Source organism: Astatotilapia calliptera, chromosome 12, assembly GCF_900246225.1.
Source record: "Astatotilapia calliptera chromosome 12, fAstCal1.2, whole genome shotgun sequence".
Taxonomy (NCBI): Eukaryota; Metazoa; Chordata; class Actinopteri; order Cichliformes; family Cichlidae; genus Astatotilapia; species Astatotilapia calliptera.
The window spans coordinates 10569203-10583386 of record NC_039313.1 but is presented as its reverse complement, the minus strand read 5'-3'; positions in this window follow the sequence as shown (position 1 = coordinate 10583386).

The window sequence follows — 14184 nt, the reverse complement described above, 5'->3', positions numbered from 1 at the left end:
ACTCAACAAAAATATAAACGCAACACCTTTGTTACTGCTCCCATTCCCCATGGGATGGACGTAGAGACCTAAAATTCATTCCAGATACACAATATAACCATCCCTCCCAAACAGTGGTCACAAATCAGTCCAAATGTGTGGTAGTGGGCACATCTGCTATATTGAGATAATCCATCCCACCTCACAGGTGTGCCACATCAGGATGCTGATCTGACATCATGAGTAGTGCACAGGTGTACCTCAGACTGCCCACAACAAAAGGCCACCCTGGAATGTGCAGTTTTGTCTCACAGCAAAATGCCACAGATGCCACAAGCAATGAGGGAGCGTGCAATTGGCATGCTGACAGCAGGAATGTCAACCAGATCTGTCGCCCGTGCATTGAATGTTCATTTCTCAACCATAAGCCGTCTCCACAGGCGTTTCAGAGAATATGGCAGCACATCCAACCGGCCTCACAACCGCAGACCTCGTGTAACCACACCAGCCCAGGACCTCCACATCCAGCAGGTTCACCTCCAAGATCGTCTGAGACCAGCCACCCAGACAGCTGCTGGAACAATTGGTTTGCACAACCAAACAATTTCTGCACAAACTGTCAGAAACCGTCTCAGAGACGCTCAACTGCATGCCCGTCGTCCTCATCGGGGTCTTGACCTGACTCCAGCTCGTCGCCGTAACAGACTTGTGTGGGCAAATGCTCACATTCGATGGCGTCTGGCACGTTGGAGAGGTGTGCGCTTCACGGATGAATCATGGTTCACATTGTTCAGGGCAGATGGCAGCTGAGAATGTCCCAGTTCTTGCATGGCCAGCATACTCACCGGACATGTCACCCATTGAGCATGTTCGGGATGTGCTTGACCGGCGTATACGACAGCGTGTACCAGTTCCCACGAATATCCAACAACCTCACACAGCCATTGAAGTGGAGTGGACCAACATTCCACAGGCCACAATTGACAATCTGATAGACTCCATGCGACGATGTGTTGCACTGCATGAGGCAAGTGGTCGTCACACCAGATACTGACCGGTTCTGGGTCCCCAGACCCCCAATAGCGCAAAAAACTGCACATTCCAGGGTGGCCTTTTGTTGTGGGCAGTCTGAGGTACACCTGTGCACTACTCATGATGTCAGATCAGCATCCTGATGTGGCACACCTGTGAGGTGGGATGGATTATCTCAATATAGCAGATGTGCCCACTACCACACATTTGGACTGATTTGTGACCACTGTTTGGGAGGGATGGTTATATTGTGTATCTGGAATGAATTTTAGGTCTCTACGTCCATCCCATGGGGAATGGGAGCAGTAACAAAGGTGTTGCGTTTATATTTTTGTTGAGTGTACTTATTAAAAGACTTAAAAGTTATCATGAACCTTGGAAGAACAAAAAAGTTTTCAATATTAAGCAACAAACTACACAAACTAGAAAACACTGGGTCATAGTATGTTATAGTTTCTTGGAATTTACTGGTGCTTAGACCAGCAGCACTACAGCTTAGAGTTTGAGATCTTGAAACATTGCTATTCTGCTGTAGTTGGTGCTGGAGTCCATCCATCCATCCATCTTCATCCGCTTTATCCGAGGCCGGGTCGCGGGGGCAGCAGCCTAAGCAAAGAGGCCCAGACCTCCCTCTCCCCAGCCACCTCCTCCAGCTTATCCGGGGGAATACCAAGGCGTTCCCAGGCCAGCCGAGAGATATAATCTCTCCAGTGTGTCCTGGGTCTGCCCCGGGGCCTCCTCCCGGTGGGACATGCCTGGAACACCTCACCCAGGAGGCGCCCAGGGGGCATCCTTGTCAGATGCCCGAACCACCTCAGCTGGCTCCTTTCGATGTGGAGCAGCAGCTGCTCTACTCTGAGCCCCTCCCGGATGGCCGAACTTCTCACCCTATCTCTAAGGGAGAGGCCAGCCACCCTTCGGAGGAAGCTCATTTCTGCTGCTTGTATCCGCGATCTCGTTCTTTCGGTCACTACCCACAGCTCGTGGCCATAGGTGAGGGTAGGGACGTAGATCGACCGGTAAATTGAGAGCTTCGCTTTTACACTCAGCTCCCTCTTCACCACGACGGACCGGTGCAGCGTCCGCATTACTGCAGCTGCAGCCCCAATCCGTCTGTCGATCTCCGGCTCCCTTCTCCCATCACTCGCGAACAAGACCCCGAGATACTTGAACTCCTCCACTTGGGGCAGGAACTCATCCCCGACCCGGAGTGGGCACTCCACCCTTTTCCGGCTGAGAACCATGGCCTCAGATTTGGAGGTGCTGATCCTCATTCCCGCTGCTTCACACTCGGCTGCGAACCGTTCCAGTGCGAGCTGGAGGCCCTCACCCGATGAAGCCAACAGAACCATATCATCCGCAAAAATCAGAGATGAGATTCTGAGGCCACCAAAGCGAAAGCCCTCCGCCACTTGGCTGCGCCTAGAAATCCTGTCCATAAAAATTATGAACAGAACCGGAGACAAAGGGCAGCCCTGGCGGAGCCCATCACCCACCGGGAACGAGTCCGACTTATTGCCGACAATGCGAACCAAGCTCTTGCAACGGTTGTATAGGGATCGAATGGCCCGTAGCAATGGGCCAGACACCCCATACTCCCGCAACACCTCCCACAGGACACCCCGAGGGACACGGTCGAATGCCTTCTCCAAGTCCACAAAACACATGTAGACTGGTTGGGCAAACTCCCATGCACCCTCAAGTATCCTCGAGAGGATAAAGAGCTGGTCCAGTGTTCCGTGACCAGGACGAAAACCGCATTGTTCCTCCTGTATCCGAGGTTCGACTAGCAGACGAACTCTCCTTTCCAGCACCCTGGCATAGACTTTCCCCGGGAGGCTGAGGAGTGTGATCCCCCTGTAGTTGGAACACACCCTCCGGTCCCCCTTCTTAAAGATGGGGACCACCACCCCGGTCTGCCAGTCCACAGGTACTGCCCCTGATCTCCACGCAACATTGCAGAGGGGTGTCAACCAGGACAGCCCTACAACGTCCAAAGCTTTCAGGAACTCGGGGCGGACCTCATCAACACCAGGGGCTCTGCCACCAAGGAGTTGTTTAACTACCTCAGTGACCTCGCCCCCGGAAATTGGCGGGTCATTCCCCTCATCCCCAGACTCTGCTTCCTCCTCGGAAGATGTGTCAGTGGGATTAAGGAGGTCCTCGAAGTATTCCTTCCACTGCCTGACAATTTTCTCAGTCGACGTCAGCAGCGCTCCGCCAGCACTATACACAGTGCAGGTAGAGCACCGCTTTCCCCTCCTGAGACGCCTGACGGTTTGCCAGAATCTCTTCGAGGCAGTCCGAAAGTCTTTTTCCATGGCCTCTCCGAACTCCTCCCACACCCGAGTTTTTGCTTCAGCCACTGCCCGAGCCGCATTCTGCTTGGCCTGTCGATACCTGTCGGCTGCCTCCGGAGTCCCACAGGCTAACCAAGCCCGATAGGACTCCTTCTTCAGCCTGGTGGCTCCCTTCACCTCTGGTGTCCACCATTTGGTTCGGGGATTACCACCATGGCAGGCACCAACCACCTTGCGGCCGCAGCTCAATGCAGCAGCTTCGGCAATGGAGACGCTGAACATGGTCCATTCGGACTCAATGTCCCCAGTCTCCCTCGGAATGCTGTTGAAGCTCTGCCGGAGGTGTGCGTTGAAGATCTCGCGGTGCTGGAGTCCTGCTGCTAAAAACCAGTGTTAGAAGAATAATAAACCTAGGAACTTAATCCCATAACATCACTGTGGTGCAATAAACCATTGCTCATCTGAGACTCTACCAAACATCTACCTTCTTTTTTACTTTGTGTCAGATGGCAGAGGGAGACAAAGCTGCCAAGAAGATGTTGAGATTATTTTGTTATCATATGTTACCTTATATATGAGATCAAAGTAGTTGCATTATGATACTGTTGTAGATCATATTATACCCTTAATATAGAGGGGGTGATCAGTATGTAGTTTTAGTTTGCATTAGACCTCTGACTTAAAAGAGTGTGAAAATCATTAGATCTGTTGGATTGACCTGTATTATGTTGAATGTCTTACATTGTTTCAAAGGAGTTGTTAGGATAAAGTATGTTATTTTAATCTCACTGATATCATTTACATGCACTGTTATTATTTCATTATTACTTCATTAGTCTGCATCAGTTTATCAGCAATATATCATTGTATCATTCATCATATCATTCTTAGTAAATCGGCTACAAGGTAATTCTCTACCAGCATAGCTGTAGCTCCAGGCGGACCCAGTAAGTCAGATAAGAACACTCAACTTTCTTTGGCCTAAACCCACAATTACACAAAATACACACACTGTATACACAATTGGTTAGGTTCCCAGAAAGCAGGAGTGGAAACATCTGGAACATGTTGTTGTTCTTAGCCATAGAAGGGCATGAGGAAGGAGAGGAGAATTCTTCTGGAATTCTTCTGACGTCATAATGACTATAAAAGCTTTCTGTCTTTGTGCAGACGAAGAAGAAGTCCGGCTCTTCCCACACTGTATGGCACTGTGTGTTTTTTAATAAAATACTTTATTGACTCACTATGGACTTTTTCAGTCGTGTGTCTCTTCCTCAAATTCGAACCATGACAAAGAAGAAGCACGGGAGCCGGAACCCGGTTCTGGCCCGGGGCATCGGTCGCTACTGCTGGTCTGCTCGCAGGGCTATATATAAGAAAAAGACCAAGACCACTGAGACCAAGAGGCAGACCTGTGGTGCCATACAATTTTTTTAATATTGATCAAAGACATGCCACTTTTTCTTTGTCACTTTTTTAGATGATAATTTTTTTTGCTCCAGGTGGAGGATAAGAGTAAGGCTAGACCTAAGGCAAGTCATCAAGACTGTTGGAGGAGACAGCAGCTCAGCAGTGGACATGATGGTGATCTGGAAGATGACAAAACAAAGCAGGTCAATGGGTCAACCATTACAGCGAAGACTAATGGGTAACAGCACCAGAAACGTCAGAATCCTTCAGGTGGCTTAGTTGGTGGCTTGCAGCGATTGACAGGTGGCCTGCTGGAGCGTGGATTCATTGGTGGCTGGCAGCAATTGAGATGGAGACCCTTGGGATATCCTTGGCAGGTGGAATCCACTCCGGCGTTGTGGCAGGCAGTGGCATGGAGACCATGGCAGGTACTGGCATGTAGTCTGTGGCATGCAGCAGAGAGGGACCAACAGGTTTGGTCCAAGAAGCAGCGGGTGGTGTGGCATCCGAGCGTCCCACAATGCAATTAACATGCAACATGAATGCTACAACAAAGGCGGACGTCGAGGCAAGAATATACTTGTTGTTCTGTTTGTGTCTTTTCGTCAGAATCGGGGAACATGGGATTGTTTTTCGTAGCCATTTCCCTCTTTTCCGGGTTTCGGAAATGGCGGTGTTGATATTTGTGAACAAAATGCTCTCATGAATCATCGAGTATCACAATTTAAGACCTTCTCGGACCGCTTGGAACTGTGGCCGAGCAGGTACTAAAAAAGTATCTGGTACCAGGTACTATGACCAAATGGAAAACCCTGAAAACTGAGGCAAACCGAACTGAGTTGATCCGCAGAGGTATTTATGGAAAAGGGGCTAGAGCAACAGAAAATCAATATTTGGACTACAAGTACCATCACATCCTGTAAACAACGTAATTACGTCAACGCCATTGCCGAGCGTCCTTATATACATCACATGCCCAGGTGTCGGTCTTTTTTTCATAGTAAAGGTAAGACAGCCTTGCCTTCGTGTTACTGTGAGAAAGAAATCTGCTTTCATCCATGATACAGAATAAAAAATATTCTCTCCAATTATCATGAGATGATTCTTTATGTTTAGACCATACGGTAGACATCATTATTGCCAAGATTTATTCGTCATGTTACTGTAGATATGTTTAGATTTACAGGTTTAGGCCGCCAGCTAGCCTCCGTACAGCCTGTAACGCTAGCTAGGCTGGTGGTAGAAACGTGTCGTCTTTCTTCAGTCCTCTGTGTTATTCATTCAATTAATTCGCTGTCGGTGTTTGGGTATTTCATTAAACCATAGAAATTTTAAGAAATTTATTTCATCTCAATGAAAATGAAGAGGAGAAAGTTGTGTTAAGTTGCTAATGGTTAGCTAGCAATACTTGTCATGGTCAGGGTTGTCAACTTAGCAACTTTCTCGCTATATTTAGCGAATTTTCAGACCACCTTAGCGACTTTTTGTACTAAAGAGCAACTAGCATCAAATCTGACGACTTTTGCTGGTGTTATTGGAGACTTACGATGACTTTTTGACATGAAAGTATCGTTTTTTTGACACGTATCGCTCTTACTCTCAACAAGCAGTGGGTGCTGCCGTGGGCAGTTGCTACCATACTGGATCCATACAAGAAACACGATCAGTACCACGCATGCGCAAATCTTATGTCACTTCCTCTCTTTGCCAATATTGCAACAGTTAATGTATTTGAATGATACGGTTAGCATCCAGTTAGCTCCTAGCATTTCTCAATCCGGTTGTTCAGTCTGACGTCACTAGCCGTGTCTGGGTCTAAACTCCGCTGCAGGTCTATATATCAAACGATCACTATGGCATTACTGAGAGTTGAAAAACTGTCTAAAGTCTTTCATCTTTAATAAAATGATCAGCGTTCTGCTCTACCAGGTGTAACAATTGAGTTTAACATCCAGGCATCCATGAAAACGGAATTTATGACATTTAACGGAGTTAGAAGTTAGCAGGAAGTTAGCTCGCTAGCTTCTATCTAAATACAATATAGCATGTCCTGACTGCAGGGTTTTGGAAAAAAATTAAAACTTACAGCTCTGCTATCACTTCCAGCATAAATGAAGACAGAAAACTAAACAGCAGTGACGTTTGTAAGGTTACTGAAGTTGGGCTAGCTGGTATATAATGATGTGCTACGTGACCGCTAGCGACACAGCTATGTTAGCATAATATGAACAAGCTAACTTTTTTTCCACTCGATAAAAGTTACTGTGAGTGTTCTCGGTGGTCAGGAACAAATGTAATCGCATGGCAGGATGCTGTAAAAGGACCAAACTTCAGCCAGGAGAACAACTGAGATAATCCATCCACAATACGAGGTTAGTCATTAATATACTGCTGCATGGGCTGGGTTGTAGTTACATCCTAAGGTTTTAAAAACGAGCTTAAATAAATGATTAGCGGTAATAAAAGCCGAGGGAGGTCAACAGGGATCACTGACTGTTTTAGGAGCTTTGTGAGATCAAATAGAAGAAAATACATAACATTAAACATGTTAACAACACAAAAGCCATATTAAACGCAGACTACTTTAGACCCGGAAGTAGGATTCGTCGCGTCATCACTGAACAACCGGATAGCTCTGCCTTCTTTTCGACTGCCCGGGACATCTAAACAATGGATAATCTGTATACAAACAAATTCATGCTTTTCTCCTCAACAGAAAGCGCCTGGACAACAGCGCCGTAAAATAAAAAGGCTCTGAATTTGGACACCCCGCTGTTTACGGATGGACAATAATAACGGTGACATTTAACTTATTTTATCTGACAAATAAACATTGTAAAATGTATGTAATATGTATACCCCCCCCCAAAAAAAAATGCTAAAAGAAAATTAATTTGTAGTTCTAAATGTATTCTAAATGCGTTTAGGGTGTTTTTCTACTCACTTTATGTCTCTTCCACCATGTTATTTCTCTGGCCTACAGTGTTAGTTACAATTACATAAGCGCAACCAATTATGCATTTTCTGCATTTGTGATGGCTCTTTGGTAGCAACCAGCCAAATCAGTTTCACAGTATTTTATAGTTTCTTAGTATTTACTGGTGATTATTAAAAATTTGTTCAGAAAGGCTAGCAGCACTACAGCTTAGGGTTTGCGCTCTTAATACTCGCAGGTTACAATAGTTGAGACCAAGATGAAGGCAGACCTGTGTTACCACACAAATGACTTAATATTGATCAAAGACATGCCACTTTTTCTTCGCCACTTGTTTTGATGATAATTTGTTCTGCTTCAGGTGGGTCTAGGGGTCAACCATTACAGCGAAGACCCATGGACGACAGGACCAGAGGTCAACGACGGGGCGAAGGCGGGACCTTTCAAGTGGCTTGGATTGTGGCAATTAGCAGGCGGCCAGCGGTGGCGTGGCTTGGCAGGTGGTCTGCTGCAGTGTGGATTAGCTGGTGGCTGGCACCCTTTGGAGGATTGGCAGGTGGACTCCACGGTGGTGTCCGCGGCAGGTGGCGGCGTGGAATCCGGGGCAGGTGTCGTGGAGTCCGTGGCAGGCAGCGGAGAGGGACCAACTGATTTGGAGTGGAGTCCACTGCAGGTGACTCTGGTGACACTGTTCTTTCTAATGCAGTCTTATAAGGATATTAATGACAAGCCACACTGTTGAAGTAGCAATGCCTCTGTAAGCACACTGTAACATCATGACATCAACAATACTGTACATAAAACCTGTCTTCATTCTGTCCTGTACTGTTGCCAGCAGACAAGTTAGGAAAATATAACATTTGAATACAGAGTCAGAAAATAATAGGGCTTTGGAGTTGACGTCACGCCGCAATGCATTATGGGAGCGCAGCGCCATTTTCGGGGTCTACGAATCAAAAAAACACACTGTGTTGGAACGAAGACTACAAGAAAGATGCTTAAAAGCAGCTCAAAAGAGAATGAACTGTATAGAGACCGATTGCGTCCAGAGGCGAAGCAGCGGTACTTACAGAAAATAGCGTGCATTGGAAATGTGGACCCGTATGAAATACGGCCGTGGAGTAGAAACCCTGAAGACCAACCGCTACTGATGTAGCCTGACATATTTTCGTACCTTGTCTGTGGAGTCAGAGCGTACAAGTCGTCATTCAAACAAAGGTAAGTCAGCTTGAGTACTGCATGTGAAATGCGTTTGATTTCCCTGCAAACATTCAGATTAGTGCAGCATAAATTCATTCATGAGGGGGAAATTACAGTGAGAACATGTGGAGGCTGTTAGGTGGATAACATAGTGAGTTCAGTGCATTGATGTGACATTGTCCTGAAGGATTGTTATTCTTTACGGTTAAAGAAATTGCACTAATTTATTCATATTTATTATAAATAATCCTAATTATACATCTTGCTTCCATGTTTGTATCCTGTGTCACTAAAAATACATTTTATTTTAGTTTTATACATTGATTAATGACCTGCAGAATCTCCTTATCATATTAAGTGATTCATAATTGTCACTTTATGCTTTCTCCATCTTGAAAGTGATTACATCCTTGCATTACATACTTTAGGTTCATTTTCTGCAGGTAGGTTTCTGACAGAGAACAGGCAGATTTAGAATATAACATGCAGCGTTCTATAGATGAATACATAAAAAAATGAAAAATTACATGTATGTGCTAACTTTCTAAACACTTTGTTACATTTATGATAAAGTAGATAAAACACATTTACGTCGGCCTTGGCTCATTAGTTCTTGTCTTTAAATGAACTTTGTCTGTGTGTGTTTCAGGTACTGCACTCTCAAAGACTGAATGAACCAGCATTGCAGCCATGGGTCACTGTGAGCATCACAGGGAAGGTTGAAGCAGCCCACTGCAGCTGTATGGCCGGAGTCGCAGAGACCTGCAGCCATGTCGCTGCTCTTCTGTTTAATGTAGAAGCAACAGTGTTGATCCGTGGCACAAGGACTGTTACAGATGAACCTGCAAACTGGGTTTTGCTGGGTAATGTGACCAAGATACAGCCAGAGATTGGCCATAAGATAGACTTCTCCTCTTCAGCTGCCTAAAAAAAGGCTCTTGATCAAAACATAAACAGACCATCCGTAGTGACAGGTAAAAGAAGCCGTCCTCAAAAAAGGAAAATTCCACCTGCTACTGTGGAGGAGTCTAGATGTATGCCTGTAGTGCACTGCCGTGTAAATAATTTGCATTTACTGAATATGTACTGACTGAGTACCACTGTTCAAAAGTTGAATAAAGAAACAAACTAATTTTTGCCTCTTTTTTATTTTTTTTATTAAAACCACCTTATAGAGCATCACATCAGTAACAGTGTAGAATCCATGTCATTTATAGTTTACAAATGACAAAATGTTTACACAAAATCATGAGTGTTTACATGATATCACCCACTACTAACATTACTTTATTTACTGTATCTTTTGAAAAAATACAGCAATTTTAACAGCACAATACTTAAGAATATTTAACAGGAGCAGGTTTCATTTTCCCTGGTTTTATTATCACACTGTTCACCAAACGCAGCAAACCTTCACCATCTTATCCAGGAGGGTCACCTCTTCACCCTCACATGGAAGAAGTAATCTGATTGGCATGGTGGTATGTTTGAAGCAGGTCCCTTGTGTAGTGCTGGAACCCAGTCACGATGTTTCATCCATTTCATTGGCTGGTTTGCTGCAATAATGCCAAATAATTAGCAACTCTATAAATAGAAGGTAGTCCTGCAAAATCACTCAGTAGGATGTTTGTTCTAATTTGCTATGACCTCAGAGCGCATAGAAAATAAAACTAATAGGCTATAAAGAGTGATATGAACATATTTAGAACTTACCGGAATGAAAATGTCTGGAGCACCAACAGATATTTGGAGATGGAAGAGAACTGCACGTCAGCTCGTCTCACAGCTGCTATCCAGGCTAGACGCCTTCGTTTGGTAACATCGATACACGAGCTGCCTCATATTGCTTCCAGGTTGGGAAAGAATGAAAAGATAAACCATTTTCAACCTTATTCTCTTGCCGGTCGTGTGATCGAACATTGCAACCGACCACACAGCAAATACGAACCATGGCTGTTGTGTGTGACTTCGCTCCCTTTTCACTTGCGCTAGACCCCCAAAATGGCGGATCGGGCCAAAATCCTTTCCACGCCCACCCCCGTGACATCACGCTCCAAAGCCCTATATTAAAATGTGTGATTATAACTACAGGGTGGGCCATTTATATGGATACACCATAATAAAATGGGAATGGTTGGTGATATTAAAGTCCCATTTGTGGCACATTAGTATATGTGAGGGGGCAAACTCCTCAAGATGGGTGGTGACCATGGTGGCCATTTAGAAGTCGGCTATCTTGGATTCAAGTTTTGTTTTTTCAATAGGAAGAGGGCCATGTGACACATCAAACTTATTGTTAATGTCACAAGAAAAACGATGGTGTGCTTGGTTTCAATGTAACTTTATTATTTCACAAGTTATTTACAAGTTTCTCTTTGTTCACAGCCATTGACATGTCGAAGAGGTTAACACGTGAGGAGCAGATCGAAATTGTGTTGGTATCTGGTGAATGCAGTAACTGGGTCATTGCAGCAGATTTCAATGCAAGACACCCTACGAGACCACCCATCCTGCTCTTGCTCTTGACGAAGGCGGTCGCACTTTTCTCCTCTCCTCCTCCTCTCCCTTAGCTTCCCTGCTTAGCCTCTTATGTCCTTGTCTAGTCTCGTGTTTTTTGTATTACTTTTCCCTGGAACACTCTCTCACAGTCTGTTCTCTAAAACCTAAAAGAGAAATTATGGATTGGATCAACTGGTCCCTAAATGCAATTGACACCCCTTTCTCAACGAGAAGTTTGGGCTTGGGTGAGCCTGAGTGCTGAAGATATCTACCTATTCGGAACCATGGTAACAGGGTTCTGGCTGATCGGAGCTGGCTTGGCCCTGACTTATCGAAGAATTAAGAAAGCGGAACCGGCTGTTCAAACCCCCACAAGGCTGCCCGCTGAGATTGAAACGATGGGAAGAGGCGTGAGTTTCTCAAAATGGGCTCATTGAGTGCAGCACGGATAAGATCTTGGAAAGGCTACGGCTGCTGTGAATACTCAGAATAAGATCTCTGACTGCAGACTGGATTACATCTCGGAAGGGTTAGCTCGGAATAACATCTCTGAGCGCAAATTGGATGACATCTCGGGGAGGCACACTGTCGTGAGTTGTCAGAATCGGCTCCTTGAGCACAAGAAATGACATCACAGAGCGCAAGTATGGCGAAGCTCGCGGCTCTCCAACGGGAGATTGAGAGACCAGTGTTGGACTGTAGAACTGCTTTGAAATTCATATGAGCTGTTCGTACTAAAGTAAAAAGCACCATCACTTCATGCAGATACCCTCTCGGCGCCAGCTGCGGTCGCAAGGCTGGAGCCAAACAAAAACACCCTGATAACGACTGTGTTTAGACTGTTCCTTCCCATTCCATGCAAGGCCACCTGGGTTGGCTGGAAGACTGTTTACTTTGCCTAGCAGGGCGAAGGACACTGTCTCAGCTGAACTCTGGACACGCACACACATACATATACACTGATATGCACACACTCATCCCCCCTCCCTCTCCAAACGCCTTCGACGCTTATTCCCTTCCAATGCTGACGGTGGATCAAGGAGCCCAGCGCACAGGCTGCAGGCCCGGATGTACTGTCTAAATCGGCTGTCTCTCACCCTGCTGTAACCCTAATTTCCTTTGGGATTAATAAAGTATTCTGATGATAAGAGATAAGATAAGATAAGATAGAAGATAAGATAGAACTTTATTAATCCCTCGGGTGGGTTCCTCTGGGAAATTCGACTTCCAAAAAGCACAGCAACGACCGAAGTTACAGTTACAGAATTGTTATATATATATATATATATATATATATATATATATATATATATATATATATATATACACACACACACACACACACACACACACACACACACACACACACACACACATATATAAATACAGAGACAAATATAAATAAAATATACAACGGGGATAAATAGAATAAATAGGAATAAAAAATAAAAAATTACCCACCCCTGTTGCTTGTCATGTGTTTCTTTGGTGTATTAAGAGTTTTTTCATGTGCTATGTGCAGAAGTGTTTTTTTCTGTTCTCAAACTGATCTCCCTGTTGGAGCTCAGTCTGAGGGGAGTTATTTTTTTCTCCTTATCTTTCCTCATGTGGTGCCTTTTCCATTGTTATACCTCTCTGACCTGTCTTCCCCATGTGATGTTTTGTGTAATGTATGGTCGGAGGGTAAGATGGCGCCGCCATTGCGTGCAATAGGTCTGCAGCCTTATGAAATTTCCCCTTGTGGGACTAATAAAGGTATATCAAATCAAATATCACAGACTTTAAGGCCTTTATAATCACAGAGCATACAGAGAAAAGTACTAAACTGAATCAATTTCAGCTTTGTTTCTCATGATGTATATTGTATTAATAATTAAATTTCATCATCTGTGTCTTTACCAGGGCCGTGCAGAGAGGTTTAAAGGGGCGGGTGCTCAAAGTTAAAAAGGGGCACATTGAACCAGGCTGAATAACAACAACACACATTCATCAAGAATCTAATATGGACAACAAGGCAAAGCAAACGTAGCCGATTTTTTACCTGATGGGTACAATGTTGCTGTTGAGGGGTTGCTGTGGATAGTGCTGGAGGGCAGGGCTGTGTTGATCTGAGACTGTAGACAGTAAAAAGTCCATAGGAGAGATGGTAGCTGATTAAACAAGTGTCATGAGATAATAACAAAATGCAAAGATTGGTGACAGCGCTTGGAACCATAAGGCAACAAAAGACTGTGAGAAATAATTTAGGCTCTGCCTGTGAATCACTCTTTGCTTCTCTTCTTTCTTCCATCCCTTTCATTTCATATATCACTCTCCACTTGCTGTCTATCTGAGAACAAGGCACAGCTTGTTATTGCAATAAACTATAATCTAATTATCCACACCTAACAACTCTTGCACTTAATCTATAATTAAATGATGACAGAAAAATGTTATAGCACTGCCTTTAGTAGCCTCACACAGCTCCTACTATTTCCTCCTCATATCCTTACCAGGCATGTCTGGACAATGTTATATCATAAGTAATAATTTTAAAAAATCCATATACATAAAACACACACATGCACGCACACACAGTGACATTTTAGACCTTCTTCAGAATACTGTACTATGGGCATCACTGTGCTGATCCAGAATCCTTACATTATTATTTATAGAGCTACAATAATAAAGCAATGAGGAGGGGGAAGTAATAAATATGAAATAATGTCATTATGATGATTCCATTTGTTTCACTATCCACTCTGTGCAGGGGCAAAGCTTATTACATTTTTAAACTGTAGAGATACAATCATTTTACTGCTGTAAAATCCAAATTTTGTCTTATTT